This window comes from Mesocricetus auratus, unplaced genomic scaffold (genome assembly GCF_017639785.1).
Source record: "Mesocricetus auratus isolate SY011 unplaced genomic scaffold, BCM_Maur_2.0 Super-Scaffold_100041, whole genome shotgun sequence".
Taxonomy (NCBI): Eukaryota; Metazoa; Chordata; class Mammalia; order Rodentia; family Cricetidae; genus Mesocricetus; species Mesocricetus auratus.
In genome coordinates, this window is record NW_024429218.1 from 10,278,451 (window position 1) to 10,287,398 (window position 8,948).

The 8,948-nt window shown below is 43.3% G+C and overlaps 1 long non-coding RNA gene across 1 annotated transcript; it reads left to right on the forward strand.

The window, feature by feature from the left end:
* The first annotated feature begins 4,208 nt into the window (after positions 1-4,208).
* Positions 4,209-7,227, forward strand: LOC121135706. The gene is made up of 3 exons (XR_005872805.1): positions 4,209-4,286; positions 4,528-4,613; positions 5,154-7,227. It is a non-coding gene; the product is annotated as an uncharacterized LOC121135706 (long non-coding RNA).
* The last annotated feature ends 1,721 nt before the right edge of the window (positions 7,228-8,948 follow it).

Below are 8,948 nucleotides of genomic sequence, written 5' to 3' on the forward strand. Positions count from 1 at the left end.
GAAGTATTTTTGCATTACTGCTTGACAGGGCTTCTGTAAATCAAGGATTCCAGGATTGTAAATTGTCTCTCCCAGAAGCTAGGAACTGGCAAGGCAAAAGCTTTTCTCCTATGAGATCTTGGTTTAAAAATCTTACAGTACAATGATGGTTGATGGAGGAAGAGCAACATAATGGGTGACTAGTAGAGTGTGCCCAGCTCCAGGCAGGTCATGACTGTACTGGCACACCAGTGAATAACTTTAAGTAGTATGCTCCTTCTCTATGTGGCCTGATTTGTCCTTTGACTTGACTTTGTGAGTCTGGTGATCCTGTTCTGCACCTGTAACACATCCCCACCCACCTATAGCCATGCATTTGGAGTGACATTTCAGGATGTTTAGGGTTATCAAAAATGAATTTCCCATTTAACTTCCATGAGTTTGTAGGGTGTCTGCAATTTGTGTTGTTGTTGAATTCTAATATTAAACCATGATGGTCTGATAAGGTGCATGGAGTTATTCCAATTTTTTGTACCTGTTGAGATTTGATATGTTTCCAAGTATGTGGTTGAGATTTGTGAAGGTTCCATGTGGCACTGAGAAAAATGTATATTCTTTTTTAATTTGGGTGGAATGTTCTATAGATTTCTGTTAATTCCAATAGTGTCATAACTTCTATTTGTTGCTTTGCTTCTTTGTCAAGTTTCTTTCTGGTAATCCTGTCTAGAGTTAAGAGTGTGGCATTGAAGTTTCCCACTATAAGTGTGTGGGGCTTTCTATGTGATTTGACTTTTAGTAATGTTTCTTTTATGAACATGGGTGCCTTTGTATTTGGGGCATAGATGTTCAAAATTGAAATTTCATCTTGGTGGATTACTCCTGTGATGAGTATGAAGTGCCCTCCTTCATCTATTTTGATTTATTTTATTTTAAAATCTAATTTGTTAGATATTAGGACTGGCACCCTCACTTGTTTCTTGCGTCCATTTGATTGGAAAATCTTTTCCCAATCCTTAACTCTGAGGTAGTGTCTGTCTTTGAGGCTGGGGTGTGTTTATGGAAGCAGCAGAAGGATGGGTTCTGTCTCCGAATGCATTTTTTTTAGCCTGTGTCTCTTTATAGGCAAGTTAAGACCATTAATATTGAGGGATATTTACGACCATTGGTTGCTCATTCTTGTTTGTTTAGGAATAGTGCTTGGTGGTGATGGTTTTGGCTGTTGGTAAGGTGGGATTATCTATTGCATATGTTTTTCTGCTTGTAGTTACATCCCTTGGGTTGTGGTTTTCCTTCCAGAACTTTCTGTATGGTTGGGTTAGTTGATACATATTGTTTAAATCTGGTTTGTCATGTAATATCTTGTTTTCTCCAACTATAGTGACTGAAAGCTTTCCTGGGTATAGCTGCCTGGGCTGGCATCCATGGTTTCCTAGTTTTGGTAGAATTCTATCCAGGACCTTCTAGCTGTCAGAGATTCCATGGAGAAATCAGGTGTGATTCTGATAGGTTTGCCTTGGTATGCTACTTGGACTTTTCCTTTGCTGCTCTTAATATTCTTTCTTTATTCTGTATGTACAGGGATTTTTCTTTTATGTGGTGAAGGGATTTCCTTTTGTGGTCCACACTATTTGGTGTTCTGTAGGCTTCTTGTACATTCATTGACATATCTTAAGTAAAGTTGGGAAAGTTTTTCTTCTAGGATTTTGTTGAATATGTTTTCTTACCCTTTGAGGTACATTTTTCAACTTCTATACCTATTTTTCTTAGGTTTGATCTTTTCACAGTATCCCATACTTCCTGGACATTTTCTTTTAGGGATTTGTTGGACTTCAGATTTTTTTTTGGTCCATGAATCTATTTCCCTTTTGTTTTTTGTTTTACAAGACAGGGTTCCTCTGTATTGTTTTGGAGGCTGTCGGTCCAGCCTGGCCTCGAACTCACAGAGATCCGCCTGCCTCCTGAGTGCTTGGATTAAAGGTGTGCACCAGTCTATTTCCCCTAGTGTATCTTCAACACCTGAGACTCTGTGTTCCATCCCTTGTATTCTGATGGTTATTCTTGTATCTGTAGTACCTGACCATTTGCCCAGCTTTTCTATTTCCTTCAGACTGTATCTTTATTGTCTCTGTTTCAGCTTTCAAACTTTGCCCTGTTTGAATTGTTTCTTGTAATTTTTGCTTTGTCTTTTCCTCACTTTCTTGCATTTGTTGAAGTTTTTCGTTTGTCTTATCTTCCATTCCTTGCTTTTTTTGGATTTTTTCCTCCATATCTTGCAATTCTTGCATAAAAATCCCCTGCCTCTGCATCCAAAAAGTGAAATTTAAGAAGTGTGCCTACATGCACAGTTATGTTTAATAATTGATATTATTTTCTGTTTAGGTTTTTTGAGAAATTGTACACATGTGTAGAAAATGAGTTGCTTAGGATGATGAAAGTTAGAAATCAGATGTCCTAGAAATGGAGCTAGGGACACTGATTACCATGTGGATGTTGGAAAACAAACTTGGGTCCTCTTAGAAGAGTAGCCTGTGCTTAAAACCATTGAGCAACAGAACTCCAATGAAATGGTCAAAACTCACAATTTTCATCCCATCTCAAACTACAACAGTGCAGAGACTGTTAGAGTGAACCATTACAGCCCCTGGCTTTCTGTTTCATTTCTCACATTTGAATTTCTATTAAAACTGTTTCTTGCCAGGCATTCATGGTACATTTTTAATCCCAGTTCTCAGGAGACAGGCATGCAGATCTCTGTGAGTGTGTGGCTATCCTGCTCTACAGAGTGAGATTCATTATAGCCAAAATTCTTTCACTTATACACACCCTCAAAATAAAACCTGACATCTTTTCATGCTCAGGGTGAGGCTGTAGTCCTCTAATAACAAAAGTTGACAGGCAGAGAGAGCAAAACTCTGAGTTAGATACCTGACATTTGAACAAATTTTGATCCATAAAGCAAGGGTGACTCTCCATGATAGACCAAGTAAACATGAGTCTTCTGACATTAATAGGATACTCCCACCCCAACTCTGGGTAGAGGTGAGCTTGGGGCCCTGTCGCAGGCTCAACTGCCGCTTGTCCATGCTGGGAACTCCTGTACTGTGAACTGCAGGTGGGTCTATTGAACCCTGAGAAGCAAGTAACTGTGAGCTTGTTGACATTCCTGTGCTGTTTCTGTTCCCAACCATAATGAGAGGGAGTGCTTCAGATCCACCTGTAGCCACTGAGAGTCCCATCAGTGTATTGAACCTACTTGTACCCACTGGAAAAGAATCTTTTACTGGTAAACACCAGGAGTGGAAGAGACCCCACCTGTACTCACTCCATGAAGTAGTGCAAAGATGACATTATAAGAACACATTCAAAAACAGAAAAAAATATATGGGGGTAAATGTGTTTAGGGATGTTACACCAGGAATATCTGAATATCTCAGTACAGATAAAGACAAGAATGATCTTAAAAACAACTTCAATAAGATGTTACATTCCATAAAATAGGAAATGGGAAAATCCTTTAAAGAAATGGAAGAAAAAATCTAACCAAAAATTGCAAGAATCAAGTCAAACAGTGCGAGGCTATAAAGCTCAAATAGAGACAATGAAGGAGCACAGTCTGAGAAAATCAGGAGTGAGAAAAGCTGAGTACATGATGAGGAACTACAGATGCAGGAATAACCAAAATAATTCAAGTGATAGAAGAGAGAAATCAGAAACTGAAGATTCACTAGGAGAAATAGATTCATTGATAAAATCCTAAAACCAACAAATCACAAACTCAAAAGATCCATGAAAATATGGGATTCCATGAAAAGGCCAAACCTAGCAATAATAGATATAGATATAGAAGAGCGTGAAGGAACCCACCTCAAATTTGCAAAAATCATATTCTACAGAATCATAGAAGAAAACGTTTCACCCTCCCGGAAGGACCACCCTGAGTCTGCCCAAAAATCAGTCTTCAGTGTCTTCCGGTCCTTTCCAGGTGCTTAAGGTGATTGCAGGCCCTGCTCTGAGTCCTAACTCCCAACATCCCCTGGCTCCATCTCCCTGAGCATTTTCTGTGCCTAGAAAAGACCTGCCCCTCCTGGAAGGACCACCCTGAGTCTGCCCACACCTCAGTCTTCAGTATCTTCTGGTGCTATCCGGGTGCTTAAGGTGAGTGAGGGAGCTGTTATGAGCCCCAACACCCTATATCCTGAATCTGTCTCCCTCGGTGTTTTCTGCACCTAGGGAGGACCTGCCACTCCCTAAAGGAACACCCTGAGTCTACTCACACCTGTGTCTTCCAGTCTTTACCAGTGCTCAATGTGAGTGTGGGCCCTGCTCTGAGCCAAAACAACCTACATCCCCCAGTTCAGTGTCCCTGGGCATTTCCTGTGCAAGAGAGGACCTGCCCCTTCTGGAAGGATCACCCTCGGTCTTCCCATCCCTCATTCATCAGTGTCCTCCGGTCCTTTCATGGTGTTTAAGATGAGTGGGGGGGCACTGCTCTAAGCCCCAAATCCTTACATCCCTGACTCCAACTCCCTGGGTACTTTCTGTTCCTAGAGAGGACCTGCGTCTCTGGAAGGACCATCATGATTCTGCCCACACCTCACTCTTCATGGTCTTTCAGTCCTTTCCCAGTGCTTAAGGTGAGTGGGGACCCTGCTGTGAGCCCCAACTCCCTACATCTTGGTCTCTGTCTCGCTGGTCGTTTTCTTCACCTAGAGAGGATCTGCATTCCCAGAAGAATCACCCTGAGTCTGCACACACGTTTGTCTTCCAGTCCTTTCCCAGTGCTTATGGTGGGTGTGTGCCGTGCTCTGAGCCACAACTCCCTATATCCACCAGCATCATCTAACTGGGCATTTTCAGTGCCTAGACAGGACCTGCCCCTCCAGGAATGACCACCCTGAGTCTGCCGATACTCAGTCTTCAGTGACTTCTAGTCCTTTCCTGTTGCTCAATGTGAGAGGGGGCGCTGATCTCAGCCCCATCTCCATACACCCCTCTATCCATCTCCCTGGGCATTTTCTGCACCTACAGAGGAATTGCCCCTCCCAGAAGGATGAGCCTGAGTCTGCTGAAACCTCAGTCTTAGGTATCTTCTGGTCCTTTCCTGGTGCTTAAGGTGAATGAGGGCCACGATCGGAGACCCAACCCCCTACATCAGAACCATTCTCTACACTTAGAGAAGACCTGCCCCTTCTGGAAGGATCACCATGACTCTGCCCACTCCTGTGGTTTCCAGTCGTTTCCTGGTGCTTAATGTGAGTCGGGGCTCTGCTCTGAGCCTCAGCTCCCTACATCTCGGACTCCATCTCCTGGGAGTTTTCTCCTCCGAGAGAAGACCTACACCTCATGGAATGATCACCCTGAGTAAGCCCACACCTGTGTCTTCTGGTCCTTTCCTGGTGCTTAAGGTGAGGGGTGGCCATGCTCTGAGCCCCAACTCCCTACATCCCCTGCTCAGTCTCCCTGGGTGTTTTCTACAACTAGAGAACACCTGCACTTCCCAGAAGGATCACTCAGTTTCTGTTCACACCTGAATCTTCTGGTACTTTCCCAGTGCTTAAGGCTAGTGGGGGCCCTGCTCTGATCCCCAATGGCCTACACCCCAAACTCCATTACCTGGGCATTTTCTGTGCCTAGAGAAGACCTGCCCCTTCTGGAAGGACCACCCTGAATGCTGCCACACCTCAGTCTTCAGTATCTTCCGTTCCTTTAAGTGCTTAAGTTGATTGGGGGCCCTGCATGAATCCCAACTCCCTTATCCCTGGCTCCATCTCCCTGGGTGTTTTTTGAGCCTAGATAAGACCTATGCCTCCAGGTATGAGCACCCTGAGTCTGCCCACAGTTGTGTCTTCCAGTCCTTTCACAGTGCTTAAGGTGAGTGGGGCCCTGCTATGAGCACCAACTCCCTACATCTCCAGCTCCTACTCCCTGGGCGTTTTCTGCGCCTATAGAATACCTGTCCACCCCTGGAAGGACCAACTTGAGTCTGCCCACAACTCAGTCTTCAGTGTCTTTTGGTCCTTTCCCGGTGCATAAGGTGAGTGGGGGCCTTGCTCTGTGCCCAAACTTCCTACATCCCTGAACCCTATACCAGGGCATTTGCTGCGCCAAGAGAAGAACTATGCTTCCTGGAAGGGTCACCCTGAGTTCGCCCACACCTGTCTTCTGGTCCTTTTCTGGTGCTTAAGGTGAGTGGGGGCCCTGTTCTGAGCCCCAACTCCCTACATCCTTGGCTCCATCTCCCTGGGCATTTTCTGTGCCTAGAGAAGACAAAGGCCTCCAGGAAGGATCAGCCTGTGTCTGCCCACACCTGTGCCTTCTAATCCTTTCCTGTTGCTTAAGGTTAGTGTGGGCGCTGCTCTGAGCAGCAACTCCCTACAGCCCTGGCTCTGTCTCCCTGGGTGTTTTCTCTGCCTAGAGAAGACCTGCACCTTCCAGAAGGAACACCCTGAGTCTGCCCACGCCTGTGTCTTCTGGTGCTTTCCTGGTGCTTAAGGTGAGTGGAGGCCCTGCTCTAAGCCTAATCTCCCTACATTCCCAGCTCCCTCTCCCTGGGCATTTTCTGCACCTAAAGAAGACCTGCCGCTCCCAGAAAGACCATCCTGAATCTGCCCATACCTCAGTTTTCAGTGTCTTCCAGTCCTTTCCTGGTGCTTCAGGTGAGTGGGGGCCCTGCTCTGAGCCTCAACTCCCTACATCCCTGACTCATTCTCCCTGGGCATTTGCTGCACCTAGAGAAGATCTATGCCTCCTGGAAGAATCACCCTGAGTCTGCCCCCACCTGTGTCTTCTAATCTTTTCCTGCTACTTAATGTGAGTGGGGGCCCTGCTCTGAGCCTCAACTCCCTACAACCCTGACTCTGTCTCTATGGGTGTTTACTGCACCTGGAGATGACCTGGACCTCCTCGTAGTACAACCGTGAGTCTGTGCACACCTCAGTCTTCATTGTCTTCCAATCCTTTTCAGGTGCTTAAGTCCCCTCTGATATCTGTCTTGTACCTTTAGCCACTGAAGTATTTTACCTGCTTGAACGAACTGGGAGGGATCCTTATATCCAAACCCACCAGGTGTGGAAGAGACCCCATAGGCTTCCACTGAAAGAAAGGATGGGGAAAAGGCAATAGAAAAACACAGCCAACAACAGTACAACCAGTATGATACCACCAACTTCTAGCAAGTCTACAAAAGCAAGACCTGAACATATCAACACAGATGAAACAGAAAAGAATGACCTTCAAAACAACCTCCTGAAGTTGATAGATGCCCTCAAAGAGGATATGAGAAAATCCCTAAAAGACATGGAAGAAAACACAGACCAAAAATGCAAGAAATCAACGAATCCTTTAATGAAAGCAAGGAAAGCCAAGAAAAAAAATCAAACAGATGAAGGAAACAATTCAAACAGTTTAAGACCTGAAAACCAAAATGGAGACAATAAGAAAAACACAAACAGGTAATTCTGGAATTCGAAAGGCTGAATAAACAATCAGGAACTACAGATGCAAGTATAACTAACAGAATATAAGAGATGGAAGACAGAATCTCATGCACTGAAGATAAACTAGAGGAAATAGATTCATCGACACAAGAAAGTCTTAAATCCAACAAATGCTTAACACAAAATATCCAGGAAATATGGGACACCATGAAAAGGCCAAATGTAAGAATAATAGGCATAGAAGAAGGCGAAGAATCCCACAGCTCAATGGTGCAGAAAACATATTCAACAAAATCACAGAAGAAAATTTTCCCAACCTGAAGAAGGAGATGCCTATGAAACTACAAGAAGCTTAACGAACACCAAATAAACTGGACCAAAAAAAGTCCCCTCTCCATCTAATAATCAAAACACCAAACATACAGTATAAAGAACGAATATTAAAAGCAGCAAAGGAAAAAGGCCAAGTAATAGTAAAGGCAAACCTATCAGAATTACACACAACTTCTCCATGGAAACTATTAAAGCCAGAAGGTCCTGGATAGATATTTTATCAACACTAAGAGGCCACAGATTCCAGGCCAGACTTCTATTCCCAGTAATACTCACAATCACTATAGGTGAAGAAAACAAGATATTCCATGACAAAACCAGATTTATGCAATATGTATCCACGAATCCAGCCCTACAGAAAGTTCTAGAAGGAAAACTCTGACCCAAGGAAGTTAGCTACACTCAGTATAACAAGGGCAATAGATAATCTAATTATACCAGAAATTAGAAATAGGAGAGAAACTAACCCTTAAAACTACCACTAAAAACGGATCCAAGGCAAACAAGAATCGAAAATGATCATTGATATCCATGAATATCAATGGCCTTAACCCACCAATAAAAAGACACAGGTTAACAGAATGGATAAGAAGATAGAATCCAATCTTCTGCCGCATATAAGAAACACACCCCTATTTCAAAGACAGACACTCCTTCAAGGTTAAGGTTTGGGAAAAGACTTTCAAATAAAGTGGATGTAAGAAGCAAGTGGGTGTAGCTATCCTAATATCTAAAAACTAGACTTCAAACTAAAATTAATCAAAAGAGATGAAGAAGATCATTTCATATTCATTATAGGAAAATTCCATCAGGAAAAAGTCTCAATTCTGAACATATATGCCCCAAATATAAAGGCACCCACGTTCATAAAAACCATTACTACAACTCAAATCACACATTAACCCACACACACTTATAGTCGGAGACTTCAACACACCATTCACATCACTGGACAGGTCCACCAAACAGAAACTTAACAAAGAAACAATGGAAATAACAGAAGTTATCATGCAATTTGTTTTAACTGACATCTATAGAACAGTGCACCCAAACAAAAAAGAATATACCTTCTTCTCAGCACCACACAGAACCTTCTCTAAAATTGACCACATACTTGGCAGTAAAGCAATCCTCAAGAGATACAAAAAATTGGAATAACACCCTGTATCCTGTTGGGCAACTACGGCTTAAATTAGAATT